The sequence below is a fragment of the Mustela nivalis genome, assembly GCF_964662115.1.
Source record: "Mustela nivalis genome assembly, chromosome: 5".
Taxonomy (NCBI): Eukaryota; Metazoa; Chordata; class Mammalia; order Carnivora; family Mustelidae; genus Mustela; species Mustela nivalis.
Window position 1 is genome coordinate 141,157,617 of NC_139024.1, and position 12,834 is coordinate 141,170,450.

Genomic DNA, 12,834 nt, shown 5'->3' on the forward strand with positions numbered 1-12,834 from the left:
AAAAGCTGGAAAGACATAAATGCTGTTGAATTTGTCCTGGCTGAGTGGAAATTTTGATGATCGTGGCGGTATGATTTATGACTATGACATTTTCCAGTCATTACGTGGTTGCATTTCAGCATTGTGACATGATTTGCATATGTGAATATCCCAGCAAATTAGCTTCTGATGACTGCTGCATCTGCCTGGATAAAGAAGCCCTTATCTTAAAGTCAATGCAGCTGCTACTACAAAAAAAACCTGCTTGGAACAGAAATGTTCAGTCCTGTTTCCCTTTGAAATCTATAGTCAGGGACTTGACACACATGGGTTCAATTTCAGGGATAAATACATGCTTGAAATGACTAGGTTTACACATCTGTAGACATTTTAACATCCCTTCACTTGTCTGCTCACAAAGACTTCCTGGATGGTTCAGAGAAGCCTGACACCTTTTCCCACACCCCTCTGTCTGGGCTTGGAAATCCCATGGCTCTGTTTCTGTCTGCCCCCAATAAATTCCCTCTCCTGCTCTCCTACATATAAACCATATTTTCTTCTAACCTGAAGTATACTAACTTGTGGTAATTTGGCATGTGTGGGTGTTTTCTATATGCCGACACATATAGTACCCATATTTCTATGTTCGCTAGCTCTAAGAACCCTGTTTACCTCTGTGAGTTAAATAAAATGCTGCTTGTCAATCCCAGAATCTTGGAAAATGAAAGACATTTTATTTTATAAATGTGTTTGAATTCCCTAAGTCTTGCATTTCACACACACAATCAAATATTTTTACAGAGAAACGGTTTTCGTCATCCAGAAGAAGCTAATAACATAATCAATCTTTGGAAATGAAGTATATCCAAAAGTGATTTTGCAAGCTTTTCCCCCCTGCCATATTGGTTAAATTTGGCTTCCTTTAGCTCTGAATTTGTTACTGTTTCATTCCCAGCTTGGTGTCATCTATTTATCTCGCTTATATTTTCCAGACAGAAACCCCATTTCCTTCCTCATTTTTTTTCTCCAACTGCAGATTATAAGCAATTTTGTTTTCCTGTTTTTAACATTGTTTACACATGTTTGCTTACTCTGGGCTTAAGTGATGTTGACATATTTCTTAGAAACCTGCATCATACTCTTAGTTCAAGGCTCTTGATGTTGGGACTTCCTTGATATTTTCTATCAATATCCTTCAACATGTAAACTCATCAAAAAACTCTTTTTTACGTATGGACTGATTTTAATATTCTTCCTTATTCTGTGTCATGATATGTACTTCAGATTTGTAGAAAGACTGTATTCTTTAGAGATTTCCATCTTTCTTTTCTTTTTTCAAATCCTGGTATAATTGACGTTCCGTGTTTTAGATGTACCACATAATGATTTGACATTTGTATACACTGTGAAGTGATCACCACAATAAGTCAAGTTACCATCTGTTACCATAAAAACTTTAAAAAAAGTTATTTTCTTGTGATGGGGACTTATTTCTTGGCATCTTTTAAATTCGCAATAGAATACTATTAACAATAGTCAGTTATACATTACCTCTCTATGACTTATTTATTTTAGAGCTGGAAGTTTGTACCTTTTGACTACTTGGCCCATTTGGCCCATACCACAGTCTCCACTCCCAGCAACCATCACTTTGTTTTTTTCTATGAGCTTGTTTTTTATTTTTATTTTTTTATTTTCTTTCTCAATATTTTGCATGTAAGTGACATGATACAATAATTATTTCCTCTGTCTGACTTACTTCATTTAACATAATGCCTTCAAGGTCCATTCATGTTGCTTCAAATGGCAAAATTCTATTATTTTTTTATTTTTATTTATTTATAAATATATTTATTTATAAGTATTTTTATTGTTTTATGGCTGAATGATATTCCATTGCAAGTATATGTATGTATAAACATGTATATATATATGTGATATATTGTATATATCTATATCGGACATGTATACCACATTTTCTTTATCCATTCGTCCGTCTATAGACACAGGTTGTTTCCATATCTTGACTATTGTAAATAGTGCTGCAATGAACATGAAGGTGCATATATCTTTTCACATTAGTGCTTTTGTTTTCTTAGGATAAATACCAACAAGCAGAATTGTTGGATCATATAATAGCCCTATTGTTAACTTTGTGAGGAACCCCCATACTGTTTCTATAGTGATTGCACCAATTCATATGCCCACTAATAGTGCACAAGGGTTCCCTTTGCTCCACATCCTTACCAACTTTTGTTTCTCATCTGTTTGTTAATAGCCACTCTAACAGGTATGAGGTGACATGGCATTATGGCTTTAATTTACATTTTCCTATAATTAGTGACATTGAGCATCTTTTTTATAAACCTGCTGGCCATCTATATGTCTTCTTTGGAAAAAGGTCTATTCAGATCCACTGCCCATTTTTTAATCAAATTGTTTGGGTTTTGCTTTTTTGTTGTTGTCATTATTGAGTTGTATGAGTTCTTTATATATTTTGGATATTAACCCCTTATCAGATAAATGATTTGCAAATTTTCTCTCATTCAGTAGGCTGCTTTTTTAGTTTGTTGATGGCTTCCTTTGTTGTGCAGGAGATTTTTTTTTTTTTTAAAGATTTTTATTTATTTATTTGCTAGAGATCACAAGTAGGCAGAGAGAGAGGAGGAAGCAGGCTCTCCGCTGAGCAGAGAGCCTGATACAGGGCTTGATCTCAGGACCTTGAGACCATGACCTGAGCTGAAATCAGAGGCTTTAACCCACTGAGCCACCCAGGTGCCCCGCAGAAGCTTTTAAACTTGTTATAACCCCACTTGTTTATTTTTGCTTTTGTTGACACTGGTTTTGGTTTGTTTCGTTGTTTTCTGGTTTTTTTCCTTTCTTTTTTAAGATTTATGTATTTATTTGACAGACAGAGATCACAAGTAGTCAGAGAGGCAGACAGAAAGAGAGGGGGAAGCAGGCTCCCCGCTGAGCAGAGAGTCCAATGCGGGGCTTGATCCCAGTACCTTGAGATCATGACCTAAGCTGAAGGCAGAAGCTTTAACCCACTGAGCCACCCAGGTGCCCCAGTTTGTTTTGTTTTGAGGATTTTTATTTATTTATTTGACAGAGAGAGAGCCAGAGAACCCAAGTGGGGGGAATGTCAGAAGGAGAGGAAGAAGAAGCTTTCCCAATGATTAGGGAGCCTATGAGGGGTTCAATCCCAGGACTCCAGGATCATGACCGGAGCTGAAGACAAATGCTTAATTGACTGAGCCACCCAGGCACCTCTGCCATTGGTTTCTGTATCAAATCCAAAAAATCATCACCAAGACAAGTGTTAAGGAGCTGATTGCCTATATTTTGTTCTAGGAGTTTTTTTTATTTCAGATCTTATATTCAAGTCTTTAATCCATTTTGTGTATGGTATAAGATAGTGGTCCATTTTCATTCTTTTGCAGGGACTGTCTGGTTTTCTCAACAGCATTTATTGAAGAGACTGTCCTTTCCCCATTGTACATGTGTGGCTCCTTTGTTGTAAATTTATTGACCATATGCATATGGGCTTATTTCTGAGGTATGTATTTTGTTCCATTGACCCATGTGTTTGTTTTATGCCAATACCATATTGCTTTGATTACTATAGCTTTGTAATATAGTTTGGAATCAAGGAGCATAATGTCTCTAGTTTTGTTCTTCCTTCTCACAATTGCCTTTGCTATTTGAGGCCTTTTATGGTCCCATTAAAATTTTAGGATTGTTTGATCTATTTCTGTGAAAAATCCTGCTGGAATTTTGATAGGGATTCCATTCAATTAAATCTATAGATTGCTTTGAGTTGTGTGGACATATTAGCGATTTTAGTTCTTCCCATCCATGAGAACAAAATATCTTCCCATTTATTTGTCTGTTTTTCAATTTCTTTCACCAATGCCTTATAAGATTTCTATTGTTTTTTTTAATGTCATCCTTTCGAGAGTTTCTATAAACAGGATTACACTTATTTGTAATGCCAGATTTTGAAATATATTTTCAAAATAATTGCGAACATGTTTGATCCCACCCACCATTAAATCCCTTTATTAGTTTTTCCTCCCCAGGGGAATAATCACTTCCTCCTTGATTCCCAGTCACTTTATATCACTCACAGTTGTGTCTCATGAAGAAATTTAAATAAGTCACAGTTTTCATAATATTTATATTAATAAAAACATCAGAGTATAGTGAAGGTAATCAGAAATTTACAGATACTAGTAGATGTAGAAATCTTGAATTAGGCCTGAAGGGTAAGCACATCGTTTGGCCAATTCTGTAATACAAAGTGAATCCCAGATCCTCCCTCGGCTTGCATGATTAATCATGATTAATCATTGTTCTAATTGTTCTATTGTTTTCTCCCATTTAGTGCCATTTCAAAGATCAAAGGCTCCACCCACCTGAATGCTGAGCTTTTGACAAGTCTACAATGTAATCTCAGTAATCCCATGCAAAACAGAGGAATGCAATAGGAACATAGGAACATACCTATGACATACAAAGGAACATACCTTTGTAGAGATGCTTCAAATAGTTGACCACTGCTATAAAAGACCAATGCTTAATACTGTCAGAATCACTTAATACCTAAAACTGTCAGAATCACAAAGACACTTGAAATGTGTCTCAGAACTGCCAATCTTAGAGATGGAAAAAGGAAGCACTTATTTTGCATGTCCCATCTGCTATTGTCCAAGGGGAGCTCCTAGAGAGTAACTCTCTACACCCCTAGGTCTTACTTGCATGAGTGCCTGGCTAGGCTTTGTGAAGATCCTTCACCATGGGACAAAAAGACCACAAGAAAGGAATGAGATAACATGGTACTGGTGGATTGTAAGCCTTATCCTATTGCCCCTGAATAAAGTTGGTTGAAACCTAGGTGGAACTTATCACCCTATGCAGTGGCAAAAGTAAGAGCTAAGCCTGAGAGAATACTGAAATGGTACATGAAAGCTATCAGGTGTCGTCCAACCCTTGCTCACTGAGATTGAATCATAACCCTCCAGAAGTCTAATTCATCACTGACTCCCATTTAAGCAGAGGTTTTCTATAATCCCTGTAAGTCTTAATGCAAAGAGAGCAGAAATAATACTAGTCCAGCCACTGCAGATCTTCCTGATATCGTAACATTCACTATCTCCTTCTTCCATGGTTTCCCTTCCAACTTCCTTTCACCATCAGGAGTATTTTAACTGGTCTACATTTTTTATTACTGGGACATTCAGCAGTTAGGGTCTATGCCCGGATGAATACATTCTATTCCTAAAAGCCAGATTCTTTTAAAACAATCCTAAGGTCATAGAGAAGAAAAGCACAAATTCCATAAAGGAATCAACTGGAAGTGATAATGAGAGGGTCTTCTACTCCTTGGTTCCCAATGGCTTATCTTCCTTTCTTTTTCAAGGATTCCAAAATAATTAAGAAAAACTCATCAATGGTATAATCTTTTTTTTTTTTTTAAGATTTTACTTATTTATTTGAGAGAGAGACAGTGAGAAAGAGCATGGACGAGGAAAAGGTCAGAGGGAGAAGCAGACTTCCCATGGAGCTAGGAGCCTGATGCGGGACTTGATCCCGGGACTCCGGGATCATGACCTGAGCCGAAGGCAGTCGTCCAATCAACTGAGCCACCCAGGCATCCCAATGGTATAATCTTTTAAATTATAATCACCTCATGATGTTTTAATGACTTCATAACCCAGTGTCTTACCTTCTACCTATACTTCATCCCAGTTGACATATACGAAAGTCTTGGTGTTTGAAATGGTGTATATGCCAAGAGTTATCAGCACTTGCTTACCATCAGCAAAGAATTTACTTTTCACATCTGACTGGTGAATTACTCAGATCTACAATCCTATCCTGTACAGACCCATTCTTTTATCCTGAGTTTCCCCAAAAGATGAGTCTGAAAATAAAGGTGCAGGTAGTTTGGGGAAGTAGCAGGATTCCAGAGAGAAAGAGAGTAGGGCACAAGGGATAAAACAGAAAATTAATGAAAACTAACACAGGAATTATGATTAAGCTGGCCTACATTCATGGCAATTATTCTTCATCCCACTAGAACTTTCTGAAGGGGCTTACAAAGTACGTGGCAGAACTGTCTACTGGGTTCAAACACACTCATTTAACCACCGACTCCACTTTCCTTCCTAGGTCAAGAGTGGCTTCAAGAACATTAGCTTCCCCATACTCTGGGTTTATCATCATCATTTACTGTAAAAAGTTCCCCACAAGCATCATCCGCAATGGCATTTGAGATGTCTCAGGTCAGGAAACAAAATTATGTATCATGGCCCTGAGACAAGGCAGTTGTTAGTACTGCGTGAAACTGTTCATATCTTGTACAAAGCCAGGTGCCACAGCATTCGCAGAGTAAGGGGTGGGGTCGAAAGGATGAAAGAAGGCTGAATTGGTACATGAAAGATATCTAATTCCTTGCTACTTTCTGTCATACTTCTACCTGTTCACACCAGTGTCTATCTCTTATAATCCATTGTTGCTAATGCCTCTCTTTAAACAAACTTGCTTATATTTTATAACTGTTCTTCCACTACAAATTCTATTTATTGGTTCAACTCTTCAAGATTTGTTGATATCTTTGGAATGGTACATAACACATTGTGTCCAAATTTGAGTTTTTCTTCAAAAGTGATAATATGGAAATTAGAAAAGTGAAATATTGATAATATTGAAATGTTACAATTGTTAAATACATTTACATACATTAACTCAGATTGGTATTATGTATTCTTCTTATAGAAGAAAATCTCAAATTCAGAAAAAATAAGTGACATGTCTAAGATCATAAGTAGATCCTGAATTCCAAATTCAAGCTCTACTAGCCCAGTTTGTAATTTGAGAGAATGTGGAATGTGATCATAATCCTTCCAGTCACAGTGAGTTTAAATAAAGACCAACTTTTCCAAAGTATTTTCTTTCCTATAAGTAAAAATATCAAGGAAAGGCAAGAATTACCATTTCAGAAATTATTTCAGTGTTTTATGTAGACATTCAACACATCTAAGTCTCCCGCCAATAATGGAGATTAGAAGAGTAACCATTATGGTTTACAAGGGACAATAGATTCTTCCATGTTGAGGACACATGTCACAAGATGGAAAAGAAAATTATGTGAAAAAGCTAATTTAAATGCAAAACTTTATAGCTGCAACTAAGACGTAGAGAATTCAGAAACTTAAGATCATTTAGAATATTCACATCAAACCTCATCTCTCCAACTATTTGAGCTTATTAAAGTCTAAAATAACAACTCATTTTCTTAAGATTTCTAAATAATCTCTAAGGTCATCAAGCTAAATTGCTTTACTAATATCACCAAATATAGAGTTTTTTAACAATAAAATTTTAGACTTGTATTACCAATTGGTTATGGTTATAAAATTAATTTTTCCAGATATTTTACAAAATATTGATGAAAGTGTCCTTGAATGCCTATAGTTCTATATTATATTTGAATTCTTCCTTATTCAATTAAAAAAATTAATTAAAAATATTTTTTTAAAAATAATGTCAACATTTCCTACTTCTTTAAATATAACTTAAGACGCTGAGTTTAATGTCTCATTAGTAAGTACTATTCCTGGTCATATGCCAAGTATCTGATATTTTGCCCTATTTTTCAAGGTATTATCCTAGTTTTCATTTATTTTCATATTTTGCTCTGAGAACTATATTTTCTTTAGTAAATTAAAGTGTTTATGCACATTTAAATTTTTTTTAAAGTTTTACTTATTTATTTGACAGAGAGAAAAACACATTGACATGGAACATAAGCAGGGGGAGTGGGAGAGGAAAAAGTAGGGTTCCTGCCAAGCAGGGAGCTCTATGAGGAGCTCAACCCTAAGACCCTGAGTTCATGGCCCAAGCCAAAGGCAGCTGCTCAACTGACTGAGCCACCCAGGCACCCCACATTTTAATTTTTTACTAGAAAAAATATCTATTGTTGGGACAAGAAATCCATAACTCTTTTAATTCTTTTCTTCCATGACACATGCAACCTTTTTCTTTTAAAATGATGAACTATATTTATCATCTATGAAGTGTGTTTATATGCTTATGATATATTAATATATATCTTTCTTAAGTATACATACACACATATGTGTGTGCATATACACACCATATATATTTTCACATATATAATACATCTTCAAGTCATGAACTAAAAAATATACAATGAATACCTCTGTCACAATCTTTAGTTTCAACTCCTCAGAAGCAATCATTTTTATTTAACTCTTCGTTAGTATTCTTATAGTTCAGTTCCATCATTTTTTAGTTTAGTTATTATTTCCTAACGTGGAAAAAAAGATTAGGCTTTTTTCATTCATCCCTCACCCCCATGAACATATACATGCTTCCCTTCTCCCTCTGACCCTCATAAAGCAGTTGAAATATAATTAAATCAATACCCATCACTTACTTTATTATGACTTTGCGAATCTTACAGACAGCTGAACCAGGTAATGAACTGCAATCACTGTTTTGTTTTTAAATATTTATTTATTTGCTTATTTACTTATTTGGGAACAAGAGTATGCACAGCAAGGAGAGCAGCAGAGGGAGAAGTAGGCTCTCTGCTGAGCAGGAAACCCAATACAGGGTTGGATCCCAGGACTCTGGGATCATGACCTGGGCCAAAGGCAGACACATAGTCAACTAAGCCACTCAAGAGCCCATGTAATTACTGTTTTGGTATAAAACTTTTCATTTTAGGAGAAATAGTAACCTCTTTTTTTCTTTTTTTCATTTATTTAGCTTTCTATGAGTCTATTCTGATCCAAACTCTCAGAGTTAATAAATTTCCTTCAGGTACTCTTGAAGATCAGAAATTCTTGGGGCACCTGGACAACTCAACTGTTAAGCCTCCAACTCTTGGTTTTGGCTCAGGTCATGATTTCAGTATCATGGGATCCAGTACCAGGTGGGCCTCTGTGCTCAGCTGGGAGTCTGCTTGGGATTCTTTCTCTCTCCCTTTCCACTGCCCCTCCCTGTGCTCTTGCTTTCTCTCATTCTCTTTGTCATATATATATATAATAAGATTGGAAATTTTTTCAATGCTCCCTTCCTTTTTTAAATGGGAACTTCTCTCCTGAATCTCCATGCTCCTGAAGTTCATCCCTGGGTTGTTTATTTGCCCAGTCTGTAATAGAATTTTCATCAGGCTTTCTTTTCACCTCTCTGTGGTATTGGCTTGCTTCTCAGCTTAGTTCCTAAGAAAGTATGCATGGGAGATAATTTTTACAACTTGCATGTTTCAAAGGTCCCTACTTACCCATTTCCTTAATTCACAGTGTGTTGGAATAAATAATTTTACTTGAATATCATTTTTCCAAAACTCATTACTTAAATTCTTTTTGAGAATTTTGAATCATTTCTTTGTTTTATTAACTTTAAGCTACAGGTATGGCTACTGAAAATCTGATGTCATTTTGACTCTTGCTCTTTCATACATGATCTTTTAAATTTTTTTCTAGAGTATGTTTAGAATTCTTTGTCTCTTCTATCATAAACTCTGTCATGTTTAAGTCTCTGTTATCAATTGATATCGGCTCTTAATGGGTCCTCAATATTTAGAAACTCACATCCTTCAATTTGGGGAATTGTCTTTAAATTATTTCTTAGAATTTTTCTCCTCCCATACTCCGCTTTTCTTTTGTTTTACTTATAAATATTTTATTATTCAGGTGTTGCACCACTTGGGTTCAACACTTTACATCTAGAGCACAAGAATATGGTGTCTGTTTCCAGGCATAAATACTATTTACCTCAGCTATATTGTTCTATAAATAAAATCTTGCATGCAGTAAAATATTTTAATACATACAGGAAAGCAAATAAGACCAATATACTTTCAAGAAACAAAGTAACCAACAGAACCACACAGAAAAAATGACCCAGTTGTTGGAACTATCAGACAGAAAACTCAAGTCTATATGATTAATTTGTTAAAGATTTCAGTGGAAATCTAGACAGCATTCTCATTAAAATGGGGGATTTCAGAAGAGAGAGGAGAGCTATAAGAAAAATTCAGGAAACATTGCTAGAAATAGAGAACACAGTAACAGAAATGAAGAATGTCTTCAATAAACTTGTTAGAAGATAATTCTCTGTGGATTTCTTGACTTCTTGCATGACCTTGGCCTTCTGAGAAATGCTTTATTTGAACAGAAAACAGTTTTGGAAACTAGAGATACCGGAGACAGTGTTTCACTCCAGAAATATTTGGAGACTCACCTACCTGAAAATGTCCCATGGTAGTAGAGGTAAGACTTTGACTTCTCCGCAGGGGGAAAAAAAAATCTGCTTGTATTCTAGGGTCTTAAGTAATCCCTTTCTTGGAAAGGGAGGATGGGCAATTGTGCCAGCAACTTTCTAAAAGCTTAACATCACCTACCTTCAAAAATTTTTTTACCTGTAGTGCATCTTACTCTGCAGGTAAGTGTCTGGCCCCTATCAGATCACTGTGTGGAAATTGAGGCATGGACCAACAACACAAAATATTTCTCTGACTGCCATTTTTGTTGAAAGTAATAAAGAGCATGTTTCTCTGACCCAAAGCTTTTGTGTTCTGTCAGTATATGTATATACCACAGTGGTAGACTACTTTGTTAGATTGGAGATAGGAAAAAATCTCAGAGCCTTCACAGTTTCTGATTTTTTTTAAATAAATTTTATTTTATTATGTTATGTTAGCCACTGTGCAATACATCATTAGTTTTTGATGTAGTGTTCCATGATTCATTGTTTGTGTATAACACCCATTGCCCCATGCAATACGTGCCCTCTTTAATACCCATCACCAGGCTAACCATCCCCCCACCCTCCTCCCCTCTGAAACCCTCAGTTTGTTTCCTGAAGTCCATAGTCTCTCATGGTTCATCTCCTCCTCTGGTTTCCCTCCCTTCATTTTCCTTCTCCTAATGTCACAGTTTCTGATTGAACAGGGCTCATCAGTATACTTGATACAACTGAAGAAAGAATCAATGAATTTGAACTTAAGTTCACAATAATTACTCAAACTGAAACACAATAAGATAAAAGAACTGTAACATGTGTGTAATTTGAAATCTATAAGAAAAACAGTGCAAGAACAAAAAAAGAAATGTTTGAAGAGATAACGGTCAAGAATTTCCAAAATAATAAAGACATAATAAACTACTGAAACCAAGATGCTCAGAGAATTCCAAGAAGAGTAAGTACCAAAGACAGAGACACTAGAAAGCATTGTGTGTATTAACAGAGCCTTCAAAATGGTAGCTTTTCCTACAGAAAAATCTTTTGAGTTGTTTAACTGTGGAAACCCCCATGCTTATAATTTTTTGTCTTTCTTTACTTTACTATTTTATATCTGGAGTATGCTTGACTGGTAGTATTCTCAGAACCAGATATTAGAAGCTGTCCCATAGATTTCACCTTTCCAAATTAAGTCCCTTTTACTTACCTGTCTATTAAATGTTCGTGACTACACTTGTATTATATGGTGTTCTCGAATCCAGGGTCTCTGGTTCAACATCATTCATCTCAGAAAGCAAACCCTTGATACTCAAATGGACAAAGTTGTTTCTGTTAATTACCTACAGTAAGGTTAGGCATCTGGAGTTATAACTGCTTCCTATAAAGACTTCCAACCTCCACTTTCAAAGGTGTCTCTAGTACTTACTAATTCCAGGACTTGAACATGAATTCATCTAATTCTTTTTGTTATTAATGTTATTATATTTTATGATTATATATTATTACATATTAATTTTATTTTTTATTATTATTTTATTTGTTTTATTTTGTGTGTTTATACCTTTAAATATATATTTACTTCCATTTTGTAAGATTGTTATTGATAGCTGTGGTACTTTTGTCTAACTTCTCTACATTTATCCAGAAGCCTTCTGTCACGATTCACCTTTAAGATTTATTGTTTTAATCTCTTATTTTAGATCTAATTACTACTAACTTATTGTTTGTCTTATACACCTTCAGAGCTAGGAATTATTTTGATGTGTATATTATTTATTCTGATTAAATCTATTTTACTATGTCCAGTAGTTAACATAATTATTTGATATAGTCACTTCTTCATTTGGTGTTCAATATTTTGATCAATCTTTCACTTTTTGGGTAACCATTTTAGGACAGGAATATACCTTTATCTGTAGAAGAGTATCTCTCTGTCACCTTTACGTGAGATCTTTAGATGACCCCCTATCTGGGTGTAGCAATTTCTAAGTCTAATGCTTTACCATAGAACTATGAAGACATATTTCACTGTATCATGTTTAATGGTTCAGAGAAGTCTTTGGCCAATTTGAATTTTCTTCTCTCTTGGGCAATCTGATTTTTCTTCCTTATTGCACACAGAAATTTTGTCCCTTCAAATATCTCCAGGATATGGCTAGGTCTTGACTTCCATTATGTTGAATACTGTACAAGTTCTTAGAATATGCAAATGTGAGATATGGTCAGCCTCCCAATTTTTCCCCTAAATTATTATTATTATTATTATTCTAAAAATTATTTATTCCCTCGTATCCACTCTGTTCTCTGTTTCTACAATTTGTAAGATTCCTATAATTGATAGGAATAGATTGTCCTTTATGTTTCTTAACTTTTCTCTAATCAATTCATCTTTCTGTTTTCTTTTTATTCTGTATTTTTGGGGACAATAATTTCACTTTGTCTTTTACTCTACCATTTTAAATTTTGACAGTAGTCAAAATCTTGTTCTTTGTCTCCATTATAGTTATTTGAATTGGAAATTATGTTTTCTTCTCAATTTTGTCTGTCTTCATGGCTTCTCGTTTTTGTTGTTGTTGT